This window comes from Macadamia integrifolia, chromosome 1 (assembly GCF_013358625.1).
Source record: "Macadamia integrifolia cultivar HAES 741 chromosome 1, SCU_Mint_v3, whole genome shotgun sequence".
NCBI lineage: Eukaryota > Viridiplantae > Streptophyta > Magnoliopsida > Proteales > Proteaceae > Macadamia > Macadamia integrifolia.
This window is the reverse complement of record NC_056557.1, coordinates 20,378,951-20,400,436: the sequence shown is the minus strand read 5'-3', so window position 1 is coordinate 20,400,436 and position 21,486 is coordinate 20,378,951.

Below are 21,486 nucleotides of genomic sequence, written 5' to 3'. Positions count from 1 at the left end.
ATATTTTGTGATAAATATCGTCAGATACTTGGGCTATCACAGAAAATCTATATTAACAAAGTTTTGGAAAGATATGGCATGATGAATTGCAAATCAGGTGTTTCCCCCATTATCAAAAGAGATAAGTTCAACCTAAATCAGTGCCTAAAGAATGATCTGGAAAGAGCATAAATGAAGGATATTCCCTATTCTTCAGCAGTAGGGAGTCTTATGTATGCAATGACTTGTACTCGTCCAGACATCAGTTTTTCTGTTGGTATATTAGGCAGATATGTTAGTAATCCTAGCATGGATCATTTGGTTGTAACAAAAAAGGTGATGATGTATTTAAAGGGCACTAGGGAGTACATGCTTGCTTACAGAGCATTTGATCAGTTAGAAATAATCGGATACTTAGACTCTGATTATGCAGGATGCATCGACAATAGAAAATCTACATCATGATACATCTTTTTACTTGCTGGTGGGGCGATTTCTTGGAAGTCTAAGAAACAAATTTGTGTCTCTACTTCTACTATGGAAGCAGAGTTTGTGTCATGCTTTGAGGCCACATCTATGGTAATTTGGTTACTGAACTTTATCTCAGAACTTTGGGTTGTCGACACCATTTCGAAGCCGCTGAGAATGTATTGTGACAATGTTACTGTCGTATATTACTCCAAGAATGATAAGCATTCAAGTAAAGTGAAGCATATTGGAGTAAAATACAATTTTGTGAAGGAATCAGTTCAGAAACAAGAAGTGTTTGTTATGCACATCAAGACAAGTCTGATGATTGCTGATTCTATGACCAAGGCATTAGCGCCTAAACACTTTACAGATCTTGTAATGGATATGGGTTTATGTAAAGTTTGATGTAATGGCCATATTACGTTAGACATTTTTACTTATTTATTTAAATGATCAAGATATTTGTTGTTTCTGAATATTTCTCACTTTATTATTGTGTGTACACATTTTATTTAATATATGTGAGATATTATGTTAGACCATTTAGTTATAGATTTTTCTAGTCTATTCCCTACTTTTGCATCTGTTTGGATGAGGTTATTAGTGTTGTGACTATGGAAGGACGTATGCAGTTATATGATGTATAACCACCATGATCCACATTAGTAGTTTTGTTCAAATATGATATTATGATTGTGATGACATAAAGTTGATGAGTTTACTTTCAAATACTATAGTAAGATGTTAGAATCCAAATTATGTTTGAGATTATTATTATGTGGTCATATGGTTCAAGTGGAAGAATGTAAGAATATTCTCTATTATTGTCCTATATACCAATTAGATAATTGACCGATACTAATCTCATAGAATTAGATTCCAAATAGGAAACCCACTCCTCGTCTAATTAGGGAAAAGAGTCCTATCATATTTGGTACACCTTGATGGGAGGGTGCAAAAACTTTATTTAATAGGACTCTAGGCCCTCCTCCTACCCTAACGTCGATCTCATTATTGGCTCCATCACCAAGAGAGCATTAAGGGCAGCTAGTGGGAGAAACCTAGAGGATCCATTGTGTTCGTGATTGGGATTACAGGAATAAAGATACGGGAAGAAAATAATAGCGACAAATTCTTCACAGTCGATGGTGAACGGTATGTGTCGACCCTTATAGTTTAATTTTGTGATTCAGTGATTGTATGGCAAGATCCTATCTATTGTTATTAGTAGGAATAACATCCTTCATACAATCTTCCATGGCAAGCAAGAAAATGGTTGCAAGTGTATTATTACAGTTGGACCAAGTTTTCTTTCACCCACGGTGAAGGAGGAATCCCCTAACCATTGCCACCGGTCTTGTCTGATTGTACAAGGGAGACCATGGAGAAGTGTTTTCAACCCCATACAGTAGCAGTGACAACTGATTATGATTCATGAATCCAATAACAAGGTCACACCAGTGGTGAGGGGATTCCTTCTTTCTTTTGCACGAGTGGAAGAAAACTTTTTCCATTAAAGTCAGTTTCAAATAAGTTCAAGAAACTACGGCCTTGTTAATTATTTGATGATCGATCTCATCTGCCATATATTGGTTTTGGATTTTTTTTCTTCTAATTTTTTAAATTTCCCCCTCCCCTTTTTTTTGAGGAATGAAATTATATATGAAAGACAAGAAATGGCAAACTAAGGTGTGTATTATTCTTACTTCCACATTTTAGCCCACTAGGAACAGTGATACCACATTGCTTGGTAACGTTGATAAACTTCTCCATGCTAATAATTTGCTCTGCTTCAGGGGGAACAGGACTGCAGAAAGTTTTAAGTTATTACTTTGCAGCAACCTGGTGATGGTTTTGCTGCTGGCGCGTTTTTGGCAATAAATTGCTTGCATTGTTTCACGAACATTTCCTCTTCTTAAGCCAATACACTATTGTTAAAAATCAAGATTAAGCCAAGGACACACCACCATTCTTATAGCAGCCTGCCATCTCTCTCTCTCTAGAATCAATGTATCCTCCCTTTACTCCACTGCTTATGCCTATAGCCACGGCTAATATATATAGAGGATCATTCCTAAATGCAAAGCCGGTGGAATATTGGAGTCTACATTGTTGGATAGATCTTTCTGTTGGTGGGTAGTTGTTAGAGACAAAAGAGTGGCTCTTGGAGCCATGCATGTGATTGAGAACAAGAGGAGCAACGTAGAAGCAACCAACTTAAGATGTCATCTGTTCCATTTAGTTTGGTAGTTACAGACTATTGAATCTACTGTACAAAAGAAAATCCGTTAAGACTATAAATAAACCCCGGCCCATTCTGTTGCGTGGCTAGTGTGGTTGTGTACTTGTATAAGCAAGCACTTGGTAGTTTATAGAGCTATATTCACCCGGTGAGCCTTGTTGTCTTGTTAGAAATTGCTGCCAAGATTTTCCGTGCAACCATTAAAATGTAGTTTGTAGATTGTTTCAACAAATAATTACTTTAATAACCAAATTTCAATTTACCATTCCATGTTATGGTGTCAATCAGTATGATTTCGAGAATTTGGTGGAGAAGACGGAAAGAAGATATCAAAATCGTATCATACCAACCTATCTAGATTTTTAGGCAGTTTCATAAACTGTATATCATATATTACCTATAATATATAATACCCAACCGTGGGTTTCCTAGATGGTCAGGGAAAAAGTGGGGATTGTGTGGATAGGCACAAGGTCCTTAGTTTGATTCCCAATTTCAAACTAGAGAGGGATCACACAAACAATTTTACAAAAAAACTATCTCTCTTTGCCTAATACCTTATATAGCAAAACCCCTTTGAGGTTAGGAAGCCAAATCTTGAGGTAGAGACAACTACTTTTCTTCTAAAGTGGGAAGAGATAGAATCTAGAAGGGATTACTATCTTTCTTATTATGGTGATCAATATAATTAAATTATGTTTTATCTACTACCATAAATATCGAGATAATTAACCATTAATATTCCCAAATATTATCACGCAATATTACTCTTTATTTTGCACATAAGACCTTCCATTTTTTCAATATCCCACAATGAGTTATAGGGCATGTAAATTAGTACTATCTAACCCAACCCATTGTACATATCTGTTTTAGAGATACAGTGAACATGATCGTACACCGAAAAAATATTTTAAACCAAATTTAATAAATAAAATATTATTTTTATATTAGAAAATAACTTTATAAAAAATTTACAAAAATTGACATTAGTACTAGATTTCTATTCGATCAAGTACAAACATTCTCTCTCTTCGATATTCTCCAATTAAGGATAGTGGATTCTATGTTGACGATCTCTTTCATTAATAATGTAGGACCACGTGCCCAACATATCAATATATATTCCGTTGGACGTCAACCATTGGTTTACCAAAACATGTGATACAACACTGCAACAAATAGGATCTCTTCGCTCAAAGGTCAAGTGACGGGTACGAATCTTGTCCTCACACAACTGACAGTAATACATATGAGATTCTTAGCAGATTCTTTTTTATATACACACAGTATGTATACTTACATTTATGTATCAAAATCACATCCATGGTAATTAAAATGTAACGATCATATGAATAGGGTGTCTAGTCCTATCTCTAGCCGATAATCACTTTAGGTGAAAATCCATGGAACAACTTACAAGCTCAATAAATAAGTGCTATTTATAAATGAAATTATATAGTCTTATTAACAAATTGGGTTTGATGGACATACATATCCAATAGGTGGGTAGTCGTTAAAGACATAAGAGGCCTTCTTGAACCCATGGAACAACCCAAGGGGGTAGCGCAGTTGGTGAGTAACGAACTTGATACGAGTAGTAAACTTGGATGTCCTAAGTTCGCTAGACATAGGACAAAGACATAGCCGAACCACTAGGAAGAAAGGACCCACCCCTATTTTCGGCATTGCCAACTGCAAGAGAGCCCGTCTACCACTAATTGAAACGGAAGCAAGGTCAACTCTATGCATCATCTGTCAGATCTTCTAATATGTTTGTCAGGAAGTCAATCACAGTCTCTGCAATACCCATTTTTGTAGCTTTCTTTGCCAAGTAATCAGCAACTGGATTTGCTTCTTTAAAGTAGTGAGCACAAACCATGGAATATTGTTGGATTGAACCGCATAAACCACCATTGCAGAATCAGATTCTATCCATAGGGCATGAATCTTTAGCTCTTTCGTATTTATAATCCCTTCGACTACAGCTTCAAATTCTGCCTCATAGATCGTTGTAATTCTCATGAATATGTTGAAGAAGAACAACACCTGACCATTACTATTTTTCAAAATTCCTCCTGCCCTGCACGTCCTAGATCACCAATGACGCTTCCAACTCTATTTAGTTTAATCCAATGTCTAACGGTTTGCACCAGTGACTTCCAATAACGGGCAAGTTTGATAGTCCTCTACTATCAAGTTTAATTTTCTGCAACAAGTAACGTCCACCGCAGTTTTTATCATTCCCTTAGTATCCACATAACACATTTGGATTTCCTTCTTCACCATCTCGAAGACTTGATGACTTGTTTTCCTCTTATTTTCACGGCATCTATTATTTCACAATATGTTGGACACAAAGAGCATAAGACCTACCATCCAAGCCTTTTTGATGTTCACTATTCTTGTTTTCATTTTCCACCATTTCAAGAATTCATCCCCCCTATCTTGATCATGCCAAAGATTGCCAAAGGGTTTATCTAGTTGTAACCTATTAGTAGTTACCTTAGAATACTTCTTAAGTAAACCAAAAAGTAATCATAGGGTTAAATTTGCAGCACCACATTGGGTAGAAATAGAATTCCATTCCCATCAGGATGTTTCGAAAGACTCTCAATTCCTACGTATATACTTTTGTGAGCATAGTAGAGCATTGTTTACCAGCCCCAACCACCCCCCCCCCAAAAAAAGAGTAGAGTGTTAACTAAAAAAAGGGTGTACTTGGGGCACAAGGCTCCCGCATGTGCGAGGTCCGAGGAGCAAGAACTAAGTATGTTAATTGTTGATTTCTTCACATATTTATTTTGAGAGATTTTGTGGTATTGCTCTTGAGAAATGTTTGAATTAGAACCCCAAAACTTGGGATTTAGAAAGATCTTTTTTTTTTTGTTTTGAAGAAAGGTGTCAATTCTCAGTGCTAATCTTTATGGTCAAGGAAAAACCACACCCAAACTTATTGAGTTGGGTTTTCATCAAGTCGGTAGAAAATCGAACTAGATCGGATTGATTGAACCTAGAAACCATATCAAAACCAGAAAAAACACTTATTAAAAACGGAAAACATTGCAAAGAAAACAAGTTTTCCCATTAATTTTACTATATACGAACCACCAAAATCCGATAAAATCAAACTTTGCCCTAATGGTATGATATTGGTTTGGCCTAATATTAGACTGAAACTAAGGTAGTTTGACCAAAATTAGATTGAAATGACCGATTGACACAAAGATCAGATTGTAATTCGCTGAAACTTGTCCCAAAAACCTTAGAATCGATCTTTCTATAATGGTTTTCCTCCACGGCAGCATAAGAGGGGGTATCGCTACGATGCATCAAATATGGGGGCTTTTATTCATTTGGGTGCTCTATTGTCCCATATCATGGTTGGTGCTCGACATGCCCCCAATTCTTTTGGCTTATTGTAATTAAAAGGGAAATTTACATCCACCTCTTCTCGGGTTTTTCCTTATTACATCCACCTCCCTCATATTTTGTTTATTTCAAATATCCATATTATTCATAATTTCATGGTTATATATATATTTTTTTTATGATAATAATTTCATGGTTATACAGTAAAGGAGGAATGATGAGATACACACACTTTGTGTGGATGTGGCTTTGGTTCTTGATATGACCAAGCATTACCTACTACACTGGGAAAGATAGTGAAGCCACATATCATGACCTAGGACAGCATCAGGAATCCCAAACCAGTTTGTTGACTTGCCAAAGCAGGAAAAACATTGCTTCCCAAGTGATGATGATGTTATTTTTAGTGCGCTTTTTTTTTCCACGCCTACTACGGGTGGTCCTTGTTTCCCTGGTAAGTGGTTCACTTCCACTAAAATTTCGTTTTGGGTATTCTACTGCAATTTTTACTGTTCAACTTGAGCTCCTATTTCAGCCAAAACCCAAGTGAAGGTAGTTACAATCTTTTAAGTTAAATAAAGTGAGATATCAGGCAAAACAACGCTTGGGGTCCAACCCAAAGCCTTAAGATATTAGGTGGAGAGAGCTCGTCAAGTATATGACTAAAGACCTAAATGAACCAATCCGGGAGTATATGATTCCCAACATCTTAATATTCATCTTCAATCGTAACCACATGGACAAATAACTAAGAGCCTAAGACACTGATACTATTAAAGCAAACACCAAGAAATACGATAAATAAACCAAGACAAAGCGCACAAAAAACATCCTAAATCTAAACACAATTATACCCTCATTACATCTTCATCCCTAAGATCCCCTCTCCAAATCCTGTTCTTCAAAACCCTCTTACAGTGGGAATGTTGTCGCCCACCTGAGCTCAACACCAGGGACGAGGTTCTCGGCAGGTAGAGTAGAAATTTTTTTCCCTTCACGAATCACCGCGGCATGCTCCGATTGAATTCCTTCGGGGCTTCCAGTGCTTTCTTAGCGATGTTTCCTGCCATACACCAACTGCAGCGTTTACAATCAATGTCAGGAAGATCACAAGAGGCTCGACGAAAGCCGTATTTTCCATCTCGTCTCCCTCATCTCCATCGTACTAAGCAAGGACGAAGGAAATAACAGCAGCCGCGAGTAGAATCCTAACAAGGGTGTCATTGAACTGTTCTAGAATCATACTCTAGATGGAAGGACCCTTGTGCTTCGCCAACTCATTCAAACTGTAGATCCGACGTTGCTTCACCTTATCCGAACTCGAGCCATAGCCTTTGTCGACCTCGTACTTTTTCAAGCACTGATCGACTTCCTTGGCCAACGCCGGAAAGATTTCCTTTTCAGAGGGTCTCGAACCACTACCATCACGTTTTCCATTATTTTCCCTCTTTTCCCCATCGAGATTCAGTATTACAGGAACTCGAGAAGACGAAGAACAAGCATGAATGAAAGAAGAGCACTAATTTATATATAAAACATAAAAAAGAGGTTGAATTTTCGCACAAGTTTCTATTGATCGAGAGAATAAAATCAATAGCGAAGAGAAGCTTTTTAAAAATATATAAAGATTTCGAGGTTTCAATTACGAGATATATGCAGAGCTTGCAATACTTCTTAGAGTAGCCACCGTCTCTGGTAATATTGTTTAATTCATGGGTAACAAGTTTATTGTATGAAGAAGGATTGGGAAGTTGTACGTTCAAATAGCAAGAGGCATGGACGATCGGACATGGAAGAATGGGATTTGGGGATTTTAGGATTGCAGATGTAATAAGGTTAAAATGGTCTTTAGATTTAGGATGTTTTAGTTCAAGATAAAATAAGGGTAAAAACGTCTTTTCTATTTAAAAAACTAATCACTCACGGTGTTAAGTTGGGTGGATTTATTTGTAATAAACGAAACGCGAGGAGGGTGGATGTAATAAGGGCAAACACGAGGGGAGGTGGATGTTAATTTAGGTTTAAACTAATTTTGGCTGATTCTAGCCAATTTCGATTGAATTGGAGTAGGGCATTATTTTAATTGGTAACAATTTTTATTTTGTTCACTTTGAAATTATTTACAAGTTTCTTGTACCTCCTCTCCAACCGCAGTAGAGCGGAATCACACAACAAATAATTGAGGAAACTTGGGTCTAGATTTTGGAGTCAAATCGACTATTATTTTTCACAAAAATTTTGCAAAGTGCCACCTATTTTCGTGGGATTTTGAAAAGGATAGCGTGGGAGAAGTAGGGACCGAATAAGGACTGACAATAACTTTTTTGGTTCTTGTGTGCTTGCCACCACAGGGGAGAGACAACTTCGGCCTAGTAGTGCATTATTTTGTTGGAGTAGAATAAAATGAAAAATTATAGTAAACTTAATCATATGTCATCTAGGTTTATTGACTTTCATATTTTTCGTTGACCTTTGCATGCCGCAATCATGAAGTTCCTTTTAAGTTCTCTACTTATTAGAGAATCAGTGGGGCAATCCTGGTTAATTCTATATATGCCAAAGCCATCGAAAATTTTTTAAAATGTTTTTGTTCAATTTTAACCATTCTATGCCAGAGTAGAAGCAAAAGTATACTACCTAGAGGTGAGTAGCCTCGACTGTAAATACATGAACCATCCGCATCTCAGGGGGTTCTCATCTCATTATTGCACAATTCTTCTACGGGTGTCAAAATGTGGTGTCTACAGGCACTTTATGAAGCAACTAAGCGAGCCGTGTAGTTGAGGAACTTTGTATCTGAGGTAAAGGTTGTGGACTATATTTTTCGACCTATAAGGTTATGGTGTGATAACAACTCTACAGTGTTCTTCTCTAGGAACAATAAGAAGTTTGAAAGTTAGAAGCACATCGATGTCAAGTACCTACTCATCAGAGAGAAGGTTGATAATGAAGAGATCAATGTCCAACATATTACTACAAAAAATATGATGGCTAACCCGCTTGCCAAAGCTTTGCCGATGAAAGCCTTTAAGGTTCATGTCTCTAGTATAGGTATACTAGGATCTTTTGATATATTTGTTTAGTGGGAGTTTTATATTTTCTTAGTGAGTGGGAGAATGTATTTGTTTGGTTATTAGATTATGAGTATTTTAATACAATGGCTCTCTTCATTCTTTGTTATTATGATGCTATGTGATTATTGATTGTATATTTTATATCCTTCTTGATTTGACATATCATGGTAAAGAGCGGTATTTAGACAAATTTTATGATATACGGTGATATTTAGCCTAAAGCTAAGGAAGTGATGATTTACACTGTCGGTTTGCCAAAGTAAAGGTATTAACCTTAGGTTATGATGGTTTGGCCAGGTATTGGTTAATATCAAAGTTTTTACCTATGAGGTAATTCAAAGTAGGTTGATCTTTAAATCAAGGAAAGGACCTACAATATATGTATTTATGTGATCACAAGTGTATAACACAATTCCTTATTTATATCCTAGATGATTTGGATAATGAACATCTTTGTGTTTGTGATAGTATGTAGATGTATGCCGTGTATGGATGCATATATTGAGCTATTATTCAACATAAGGGAAAAGTTATTTGAATTAAAGTTTTTTAATGGTGATTTTAGCTATGGGAATCTATGGCCATAATCAATTGGAAAGATGTTGCATTAGTGTTACCCAAGTTGGATAATGTTGGGTTTTTGGGCTTCACTAATACAAATTATCCATTGGGCCCATAATGGTTAGGCCAGCTCAAGGGGGATAAGTCTATCCCAATCTATTGTGTGAGTAAGTTAGGGTTAGGGGGCTACTATTAAAGTCTCTATAGTCCTTGCAGTTATCACTATATGCGAACACAATTCATTCACAAAGTTGTGCTAAGGATCCAAGTGGAAGATTGCAGAAGACCTAGAGGAGAAAGAATATTGGAGGGAGAAGGTTCTTGTTCTAGAAGCTTACTAGTACTCAAGGTCTCTCTCTCATTTATTACCCTATTAATGGTTTCTCTATTAAAAAGACCTTGTTTATGGTTTGTTTCCTATCTATGTGTTTTGAACACCGAAAGGGGAAGATCCTTAGAGTTTTTCTCCAACACCTAGATGAAAAATCTATCAACTGAAGAGTGTTTCTCCAACACCTAGATGAAAAATCTATCAACTTACTATAAGCACTAACTAAATGCCATGCAACAAATGAAACAAAGCATGTTGGAGTGTTCACGTACTTTTCAAAACTATGGAAAGCGTTCACATATAATGAAGGATTTATTAACTAATCTTTATCAGACTTTAAGGGAAGAGAGATTTATATAATTCTTGATTTATTAAATTACTTTCATAGGCAATTACAAAGTTTCGCTTTCAACAAAATAAATTAATAATGAAAAATACACATTTTCATAGTGTTAAGGACTTATATTAGCTGAAGTAACACAAGATGACTGGTTTCATTCCTCTTCATTTTGTCAACTTCATAGCAGCCTTGGAACAGTATAGCCTGCAAAGTTAAGGTGAAAAATTAATCACATGAGGACATTCTTTTCTATTTTAGTTCTTGTCTGAAACTTCCAGGTTATGAATGGCAAGAGGATTTGTTGGTGAACCGAAGTGGCTGGAAGGCACTTGAAATTGAGAATGGCCTTTATTACATTTATACTGGATTAGGACTCCATATCTAAAAAGACCAGCTGGTTAATTAATCTGATAGGATGATGATAATTCTACCTTCCAAGCCTGGTAAGAAAATGGTTGCGAGTGTAATATTAATGTTGAATGTGAACACTTTTTTTTTCAATTGAGGTGAGGGAGGAATCCTCTCACCACTACTTCGGTTAATCTCATTGGATTAGTGGGAGTAGAGAGGGGGTGTATTCGACCTTACACAATAGGGGGTCGAAACTTATGATGATATAAGAGTCCAATCATAAGGTCAAATCACTAGTGGTGAGGGAATTCTTTCTTCTCCATAGGTGAAGGAAAAGTTTGTACTTCCATTAAAGTTAGGGCCAAACAAGAAATTCTAAAAAGCTGCAGGGTTGTTCATTATTTGATTTAGGGCAATATGGTGTGTAGTATACTTACTTCCACATTTCAGCCCACGGTGAATAGCGACACCACATGACCTGGCAGCGTTGATGAACTTCTGCATGCTAATATATTGCTCTGCATAAGGTGGAACAGTTCTGCAGAAAGTTGGAAGGTCCAGTGTCCTTATTACATTGCAGCACCCTTGTGATGGTTTTCTTGCCACCCCTCTTTTAACAATAAAGGGGGTGCACTGTTTTGCAAACGCTTCCTCTTCTTGAGCCCATACGCCATTGCTAGAAATCAAGATTAAGACCATCATTAAGATTGCCAAGGACACACAACCAGTCTTAGAGCCTGCCATCTCTCTCTCTCGAATGATTCCTTTCTTTTTTTTCACTGCTTATGCTTGTAGTCACGGCTGATATATATATAGAGGATCATCCCGACATGCAAAGCCGATGCAATATTGGAGTCTATATTGTTGGATAGATATTTGTGTTGGTGGGTAGTTGTTAGAGACAAAAGAGGGGGCTCTTTTAGCCATCTATGTGATTGAGAACAAGAGAGAACGTTGAAGCAACCGAGTTAAGCTGGCATTTTCATTTTTGGTATAGGGTCTGTTCCATTTAGTTTGTTAGTTACAGACTATTGTTCAGTTGTTGACCCAAAAAATCTGGTCATATAATCTAATGTATTGAATAGGAAATCCATTAAGACTATAATAAAACCCCACTCTGTAGCATCTCATTTCATGTGAGGAGTATGGTTGTCTAAGCAAGTACTTTGCAATTTATAGATCAACAATCAGCTTGTGAGCCTTGTTGTCTTGTCAGAACTTGAGGCCAAGATCTCTTCTGCACCCATCAAAATGTAGTTCCTAAATGTTCATGTAACCAGATGAACATTTAGGAGAGGAGAAAAAAAACTCGAAAGTAACGCCCCCAAACCTGGGAAAATGGTGTAGTTCTCCATAATTAAAGCATTAAGATTCTCCATTATATTAAAATTTCATCATAGCACGTAGAGTTTAACTACATCAAAGTATCAGGATCTTCCCATGGTGGCATTATTTACAACCCAACCTATTTAAGAACCACAGGTCCCCTTTAAGCAATACAAAACATCCATTAATGACAAAAATATAAATGTTATTATTAATTTGACACTTGAAAAATCATCTACTTGGTTTGTTCATTCCTAGTTCTATGGCCTTGATCTTGACCTGTGAAAAAATATTAATACAGGTCTGAAATTTTAGGATAATAACAGGAGCATCCGGATTGTCGGTTCCGCCTGGTTTTGGGTTTAATTTATCCTCCCACTTCAGGTGCAATTTTAGCCACTTAGAAGCAAAATTGGATAGAAGCTATCTCTAACCAAATTGAAGAAATAATGAGTCTTGTTTTTAACCAACATAGAATCAACTCATTTTGAGTTCAAATGATTTATGCTGTCCGGACTGAACAGAGATCATTCAGCCAAAACAGGTGACCAAACCGAAACGGGTTTTTGTGTTTCAAACTTGGATTTACCAACAAACAATCAACACACACTCTAAATCACTCTACCTTCATTGTTCTCTCTGTCTCTGCACAAACCAAGTAAACGGGGAAGAAAAGTTCATCTACTTAATTTCTTCCCCTTCTCTTTTATGCAAAAGAAATAAAGTGTGAAATGTCTATTTTACCCCTCACAACCATTCACTAAAACCAATAAAATTCTTATATTTTTCTTATACTTGGCTACCACGTACGTGTTATATTTATTATCTTTTACCCTTCCACCTATTGTAATATTGCAACTCACCCCAGTTGGGTGAAATGACTAAAAAGTCCTTGCTCACCTCTCTTTTAGCCGATAGGATTTAATGCATATTACTTTCAATTTACTATTCAAGGTACCCTTAAATAGTGTTTTTCATTTACAATGACCATTTTACCCGAATTGTACCCTTAAATAGTGTTTTTCATGTACACTGTTCATTTACCCTTTTTGTGTTTATATATTTACAATCGAATTTAATGATTAGTGTTTTTCATGAATATTGATCATTTTACCCTTCCCATCATCATGATACTCAAAAAGAGGTGAGAGGAGGTGGTAGAAGTGGTTGAGATTGGGGGGATGGCGACGGTGGTGGTGGAGGTAGTTGTCACATCCCGCACCAGCTAGGATACCTGCAGTGACTAGAATGCTCACCAGCCTATATCTCTACTAGTATTTCTGACAGTAGTACGTAAACCATCATATAATTGATCCCTGCCTCTTCCCTACCTCATTAGTTGTCACATCCGATCGTTGGTATTCTAATCCCTACCTCATTACTTCCCTTTCAACTTCCTGTTAAGCTGATGATTCGATCCCTGCCTCTTCCTGTTCATTAGTACCCCAACCCTCCCTACCTCTCCCACTAGACATAATTGAGGCTCAATTCGATGCCAGAAAACTAATGGCCCAAAATTGGTTTTTGGTAGCCGGGTGATCCGATGCAGAGGCACAATCCTCGTAATAGGAGGAATGGGCCATGCCAAAACCATGATGTGATCTTTATCTCAATGAATCCCTTGCCGCACCTACATGAAAAGAGCTTTTTAAGAGTACCTTGAATAGTAACTTTACAGCTATATGCATTAAATCCTATTGGCAAAAAGAGAGTTGAGTGAGGTTTTTTAGTCATTTCACTCAAATGGAATGAGTTGCAATATTACAATAGTTGGAGGGGTAAAAGATAATAAATATATCATGTAGGGGGTTCCCAAGTTCAAGAAAAATATAATAATTTCATTGGCTTTAGTGAGTGGCTGTGAGGGACTAAAATAGACCTTTCACACTTTATTTCTTTTGAATAAAAGAGAAGGGGAAACCAATAGATGAACTTTTCTTCCCCACTTACTTGGTTTGGGTTGTGTGTGTGTGAGAGTGCGAGAAAGAGAGAGAGAAAACAATGAAGGTAGAGTGATTTAGAGTGTGCGTTGATTGTTGGGAAAATCCAAGCTTGAAACACAAAAACCCATTTCGGTTAGGTTACCTGTTTTGGCTGACTGACCTCTGTTCAGTCCAGACTGCATTAATCAAACATTTGAACTCAAAATGAGTTGATTCTAAGTTGGTTAGAAACGAGGCTCATTATTCTTAAATTTGGTTAGAAATGGCTTCTGTCCAATTTCGCTTCCAAGTGGCAAAAATCGCACTTGAAGTGGAAGGATAAATTATGCCCATGAGCAGAGTAAGATCTCTGGGCAGAACCGACGATCCGGATGCTCCTGTTTTTATCCTCAAATTTCAGATCTGTATTAATATTTTTGGTTCTGCAATTCAGAACGCCAACCGGCAATCTAGATGGGCAATTTTGAAATCGAGTAGGGGATATATTGCAATCTATGTAGTGGTTTGCCTTGGGTTTGTATCAATATTTTATGACAGCTTTGGGAGCACTTATTGTCATTTGTGTTTGGATGCTAGGGGATACATGGCTTACATCAACTGATCGTTTGCAGTGATATGTCAAGTATAAGATTCAAGGTGCGTGGGGCGGACCTATGTGTCCTCCCCGTTTGTGTGATTGATGTTTACATGTATTGTTTTGCTATATTGAATAAACTGGTATCTCTTGATATAAGTGATCATGTGTTCCTTTAAAACTATTTCTCATGTATGGTGAATTCCTTGCAGTTGAATGTGGACTTGTTACCAATGTGAATTGGATGTTGTGAATGAGATTGTTATCATGAGATGTTGAGTTACAACACATTAGGTATATGAAATAAGAGAAGCAATTTTTCGGAAAGTTGTGAGTTATTGTTTTGTGTGCATTGTAAATGCGGGGATTGTAGTGTACCACACTTAGCAGATGAAGAAGAGGTGAGTGTACGACGTGGTGTACCTAATCTATTGGGGGATGAAGTTGTGACTGTATGGTGCTGACATAATTGTTGGTAATGTGATTGATTACTTAGGAAACATTGTTTCACGGAAATGATAGGCATTGCTTAATGTATACATGTAGTATGGTATACAAATACGTATTATTATCTTTATTATTGTGTGCCAGTGTCAGTATCTCTAAGGAGGTTTCTCCGATTGATTTGTCGACCTCACTCCATGATTTCAAATATTTTTCCATGGGTCAAGATCAAGGCCATAGAACCAGGAAGGAACCAACCAAGTAGATGATTTTCAAGTCTGAAACGAATAGTGATATTTTTGTCATTAATGGATATTTTGTATTTCTCAAAGGGGAGATATGGTTTTTAAGGAGGTTGGATTGTAAATAATGCCACCATGGGGAGATCCAGATACTCTAATGTAGTTAAACTCCACGTTCTATGATGAAAATTATAATATAATAGAGAATCTTAATGGTTTAATTTTTGAGAACTGCTATTATTTCTGATCATTTGATGGCCACCAGCGAGGATGTGACTACATCCTTATCCGAGGTTTGGGGGAGCGTTATAGACTACTTTTTGAATTTTTTTTTTCCCTCCCCTAAATGTTCATCTTCAGTTGGCATGGAGTTTGAAAGAGTTAATGAATTACTCATTTAGCTGAAAGTGGGTTACATGGCCTTTTGACACCCCTAGCTGCCATGAAGATTTTCTCTCAAATTAAAGCTTTAAATTCATGCTGTTAATGTAGTTAGATTGCCGAAGCAATCTAGGAATTACATTTAATGGGTGCAGAAGAGATCTTGGCAGCAAGTTCTGACAAGACAATAAGGCTCACCAGCTGATTGTTGTTATATAAACTGCCAAGTACTTGCTTAGACAATCACATTCCTTATATGAAGTAAGATGCTACAAAATGCGGTTTAATTATAGACTTCATGGATTTTCTATTCAATATAGCAAAACAATGGTGTATGGGCTCAAGAAGAGGAAGCAGAGCGTATCTTGGTTTCTAGCAGTGGCGTATGGGCTCAAGAAGAGGAAGCATTTGCAAAACAATGTGGGCCATTTATTGTTAAATGAGGGGTGGCAAGAAAACCATCACCAGGGTGCTGGAATGTAATAAGGACACTGGACCTTCCAACTTTTTGTAGAACTATTCCACCTTATGCAGAGCGGTATATTAGTATGCAGAAGTTCGTCAACGTTGCCAGGTCATGTGGTGTCGCTGTTCACCGTGGGTTGCAATGTGGAAGTAAGTATACCACACAACATATTGTCCTAAATCAAATAATTAACAATCCTGCAGTTTTTTAGAATTTCTTGTTTGGCCCTAACTTAATGGACAAAGATTTCCTTCACCCATGGAGAAAGAGGAATCCCCTCACCGCTGGTGATTTGACATTCTGATTGAACTATTATATGATCATAAGCTTCGAACCCCCTATTGTGCAAGGTAAAAAACATACGCTTCGACCCCCTATTGTATAGGGTCATAAAAACCCCTCTCTAATCCCACTAATTTAATGAGATGGACCAAACGTTGTGGTGAGAGGATTCATCCCTCAACTCAACTGAAAGAAAATGCGGTCATTGAACTTTAATACCACACTAGCAACCATTTTCTTACAAACCTTGGAAGACGGAATTATGATCATCCTATCAGTTTAATTAAGCAGCTGGTCTTTCTCAATCTAGAGTCCTAATCCAATATGAAACTAATATAGGCCATTCTCGATTTCAAGTGCCTTCTAGACACTCCACTTCATCAACAAATCATCTTGCCATCCATAACTTGAAAGTTTCAGACAAGAACTAAAATAGAAATTAATGTCCTCACCAGAATAATTTTTCACCTTCTAATTTCTTTGCAGGCTACACTGTTCCAAGGTGGCTATGAAGTTGAGAAGATGGAGAGGGATGAACCTAGTCGTCTTGCGTTACTTCTGCTAATGTCCTTAACACTCTATGAAAATGTGTATTTTTCATATTATTTTTATTTTGGTGTAAATGAAACTTTGATCATTAAACAATTAAAATTATGAAGTACAACACAATAATAGATGTCCAGGATACCTGACTAAGGGCATGTTTCATAAGTAGGCTTAGGAAACATCTTGGCTAATCTTTGAGAATCCGTTCAAATCATTGTAATATATCATCCCATTTCCGAGGCCTTCCTTACTTCCTGCATCAAACCTTTGGCCAACACTTCCACTTCCTAACCTGGCATTGCATTCTACCAAAACAAAATATCCTTGAAGTAGAATGCTATAAGCCCATCGAGATTTTGTCTTTCTAAAGTTAGAAAATCCTGTGCAAATTAAGATAGGATAAGGGAATGTGGGAATTGGTGGATAAAATTTCTGATTTAGATCAATCTCATCAGGATTATGGATATTAACAATATTAGTAGTATTATCACAAATAGCATAGTAAGTAATATTTCAATCAATGTCCATTGGTTGACATTTTTTAAAATAAATAAAGGGTTTGCCTTCCCATATTACCATATTTAGCAACCACATGATTCCTAAAAGACCAAACAAAATAAAGAGTAATAGAAAACACAAAAAATATTATCAATCAGCTTTTGATAACAAATCAGACAAGAATTAGTGCAACACAAAAGATTGGATTGATGAACCAGGAAGGTAATTTTGTCTAAGCAAACCAAACTCTCTTAGATAATAGATAATTCATGCTCAAAAAAAGATGCCAAATGGATTCAAAGTGAGATGCACAGAAAGACCAATTGTCCTCACCAGAGAGTCATTTGTAAAGAAAACTCTTAACAGGTAATACCATTGTGAAGAATCCTCGAAAGGAACATCTTGAATTTAGGGTGGATATGTAGTTTTCAAAGAAAATTCCACCATTTGGGAGGAAGTCTGGTTGAAAAACACCCCTTCTTTTATAGGGAGCACCTCCACCGATGCTCTTCAACTAAGAGCGGAAATCTAACAATCTCCTTAACAAGATGTTGGGGTAAGAAGTCATTCAATATATTAACAATCCAATCATTACTGAATATAAAATCCTTCACCCAATAGAAAGATTTGCAATCAATATCAAGGGGAAGACAAGAATTAGGTATAGATAAAGTTAAAGGATCAAAACATCGCAAGAGTTTAGTTCCATTCCCAATCTGAAAATAAACCATTTTGCGCAAGATAGGAAGAATGTTAACACAATACTATTCCAAAACCAGGATCCCTTTTTTTGTCAAACATTTTGATAAAAAATTGATTGATGAGAAAAATATTTAGCTTTTAAAACTTGTACCCAAAGAGCTTTTAAAATATCTAGTTTTAACAACAAAGTTTTATTCTGAGTAGAAGTATCCCATAATCCAAGAACCTGCATTGGTGGAAAAACCCTAATCCTAAGCGATGAGATGAAGCTTTTTAGAAATACCCAAATCTCCATTCCAAAAAAGTAAGCAAATAACGTGAGTTTAATCTTAATTAGCTTCGTTTGGTGCACATAATGTAAAATAATTGTAATCATTTAACTCTTGGAGTTGCTTCTTTTAGGCAGAAATTTGTACTCTAACTTGTGTAGGACCATTGGGGATGGCATAGCCATGTTTTATGAACTAGGAAGAGACAAAAAATGATAAAAAAAGCTTGAAGGAAGTACAAGGTTGAAAGTGATTATATTACCCCTACTACTTCCTTTGAGTATTTTTGGATTCAGGGACAATACCAACATGTCCAGTAGGTACATGGGTATGAAAGGCCTGTAGGGCCAGTAGGTACATGGGTATGGGAACACCCGATCTCGTTCCCGTGCATCACCTCCTGCTTCCCCTATGTGAAACCGAGGTAGACCATGTAATATGCCATTTGCCCCATTCTCACAGCCTAAGATGTTGCCGCCACAATGGGCAACATGATGCATGAGGTGGAAGAACGACAAGCCCAATTTATGACCGGGTGTAGACACCCAATTTTGTCACTCTCCTCCGATTATAATGAAATATGGATCTTGGACGCAACTTCCGACTTCCGATCAATAGAGATGATGATGGAAACATTTTCCTATTTGAAACCCTGAAAACCCCCACGTGAGAGAGAAGAGGGTCCAGTTTTGACTTTTTATATATGAAGGAATCTGGTCAAGATGATCGTACAGATGGATTGTGCTCATGCCCATCCCCATGCTATACACACCTAGCCTGCCATGCTCACCAGCTAACCCATGCCCCTGCACCTCACTGCCCCTGCACCCGTACCCCATTACCCACTGCTCTGCACCCACTACCCGTGCCCCCATGCCTCACAGGCCTGTGGCCCAGCACCCCACTGCCCACAGTCCCACACCCCATTGCTTGGGCTTGTGCCTCATTGTCCAATGGCCTTGCACCACACTACCTGCGGCCTCACACCCCACTGCCTGTGCCCGTGCCTCACTGTTCCACATCCTCATACCACACTGCCCACACCCCTGCCCACTGGCTTGTGCCCCTGCCTTATACCTGTGTACTGACCAGCAGGCCAATGTGCGTGATGAGCACAATAATGTGTGAAATCTTAGGAATATAAGTGTACATTTTGCCCCATTTTGGATCGTACTACTTTTATTTTTCTTTTTTTTTTTAGTTTTCAAGTTTACAAGAGAAAGTGCTTAAAGTGAATCAAGAACCAGTCCAAAAGTGGGACCCAATCATTGGTACCACATCCTCTCATACAAAATCCTGAAGATTATTCTCTCTCCTTGCCACCTCACAAGATCTTGAAGATGCTATGCAGAGATTCCTTTCTGATTTAACCAAGATTGCAAGATATTGGTTAATATTGCAAGGAAGGAATGGAATTTGTTAATTTTGGAAACATATTCTCTTTTTCCTCACACGATATCTCAGAGAATGAGAATTTTTATCAAGATTTTATTTTATTTTTTTTCTTAAAGAAGACTTGTAGAAGGAAGGAGGCAAGACAAAAGCCCTATAAAAGCCCCTTCCTCCCCCCTCCTAATTATTATTTCCCTCAGTTTATTTTTTAGTTTATGCTTAGTTTTCTTCTCTCTCTCCCTCTCTCTCTTTAGTTTTAGTTCTTCTCTATTTTTGCTTTAATCACTTTTGTAATATTTTTTTTTTTATGTCAATTAATGCAATCACTCTTTTATTCTTATTCAGCCTTTTATGTTTATGATTTATGCAATTGACTTGTAATTTTTAAAGTTACAGTTCTAGGTTTAGATCTAGGTGACAAGATCACAAGCCGTGGAGCATCTTTTTTTTCAAGTTCAGATTTTTTTTGTTTCAAGATTTGTTTTCTCTAGTACCAAAAATTTCAGATTTGGTTTATTCCATATCTGGTTTTTAGTACTGGTAGTATCTCAAATCACCCAAGCTTTCAAGTTCAAGGGTTAAAGTTCAAGTAAGTAGGCTCCTTCAATAGTCTTCTCTCCCTCCTCTCATTCCCTCTTTTGACTACCCTTTCTTTTTTAATTTAGGATTTTAATGTCAGTCGTTACATTATTGCTATCCCTTTCCCCTAAGGTTCATGGCTAGTGTATGTGTTGGCTTTGCCCCTCTTAGCCATAGAACCATCAATTTATTGCTTTTATTTTAATTGTTTCCCTTTCCCTAAAGCCAAGTAGAGTAACCCTTATAAGAGTGACTCTCTAGTCAAGTAGGAAAGCTCATATTATGATGCATCCCTCGGGCTAAGTAGAGAAACCTACTTGTGAGTCTCTCTCTAGCTTTCTCCCCTTTCTTTTCTTTTATATTTATTTCAGTATTTTTTTCTTTTATTTTTTTTAATTGTGTGGGTTGTTTATTTTCACTTATTTATTTATTTAATTTTAATTGCGTGGCTTGCATCTTTAAATTCTTAGATGATGAATGGTAGGACGTTATTTTAAATACATATGTTTAGGACGGTAGTTAGAATTAGATCACAACCATTAATAGGTTCACTTTCGCATTATTAAAAGAAAAAAAAAAATAAAGTGGCTGCTCTCTCTGAGTTCGACCCGTAGCTACACTGATCCGTATGCTTGCGGTTACATTTAAAATCTCAAACAAGTTTTTGGCGCCGTTGCCAGGGAGACAGTTCCATGTTATTTTTCGCTTTCTTTTGGTAAATCGGAGTTCTTTGTTTGCTTTGTTTTGTTTTTCCTTTTCTTTTATTGAATTCCTGAAAATAACAACTTGTAATAATAGTTGTATCGGTGGAGGTCATCATGCCTTACAGTATGATAAAGATAGGTTTCGCCCTGTAGCAGTACCTCAGGAATTGACCTGAGCAACCTTGGATCCTTACTGGTAAGCTCTCAAAAAGCCAAAAAAAATCAAAAAAATCATAAAAAAATCATAAAAAAATCATAAAAAAAAGTTTTGCTATCCATTCTGTTGTGCTTGTCTTACTCTAGTTGTGGGTAGTTTTCTGTTGCATGAGTGTTAGGTGGGTACGTAATACTAAGAATCGGTTAGAAAGAAGAGATCCAACAAGTAGTGACCCTATACGTTTGCTCTCTTTAAAACCT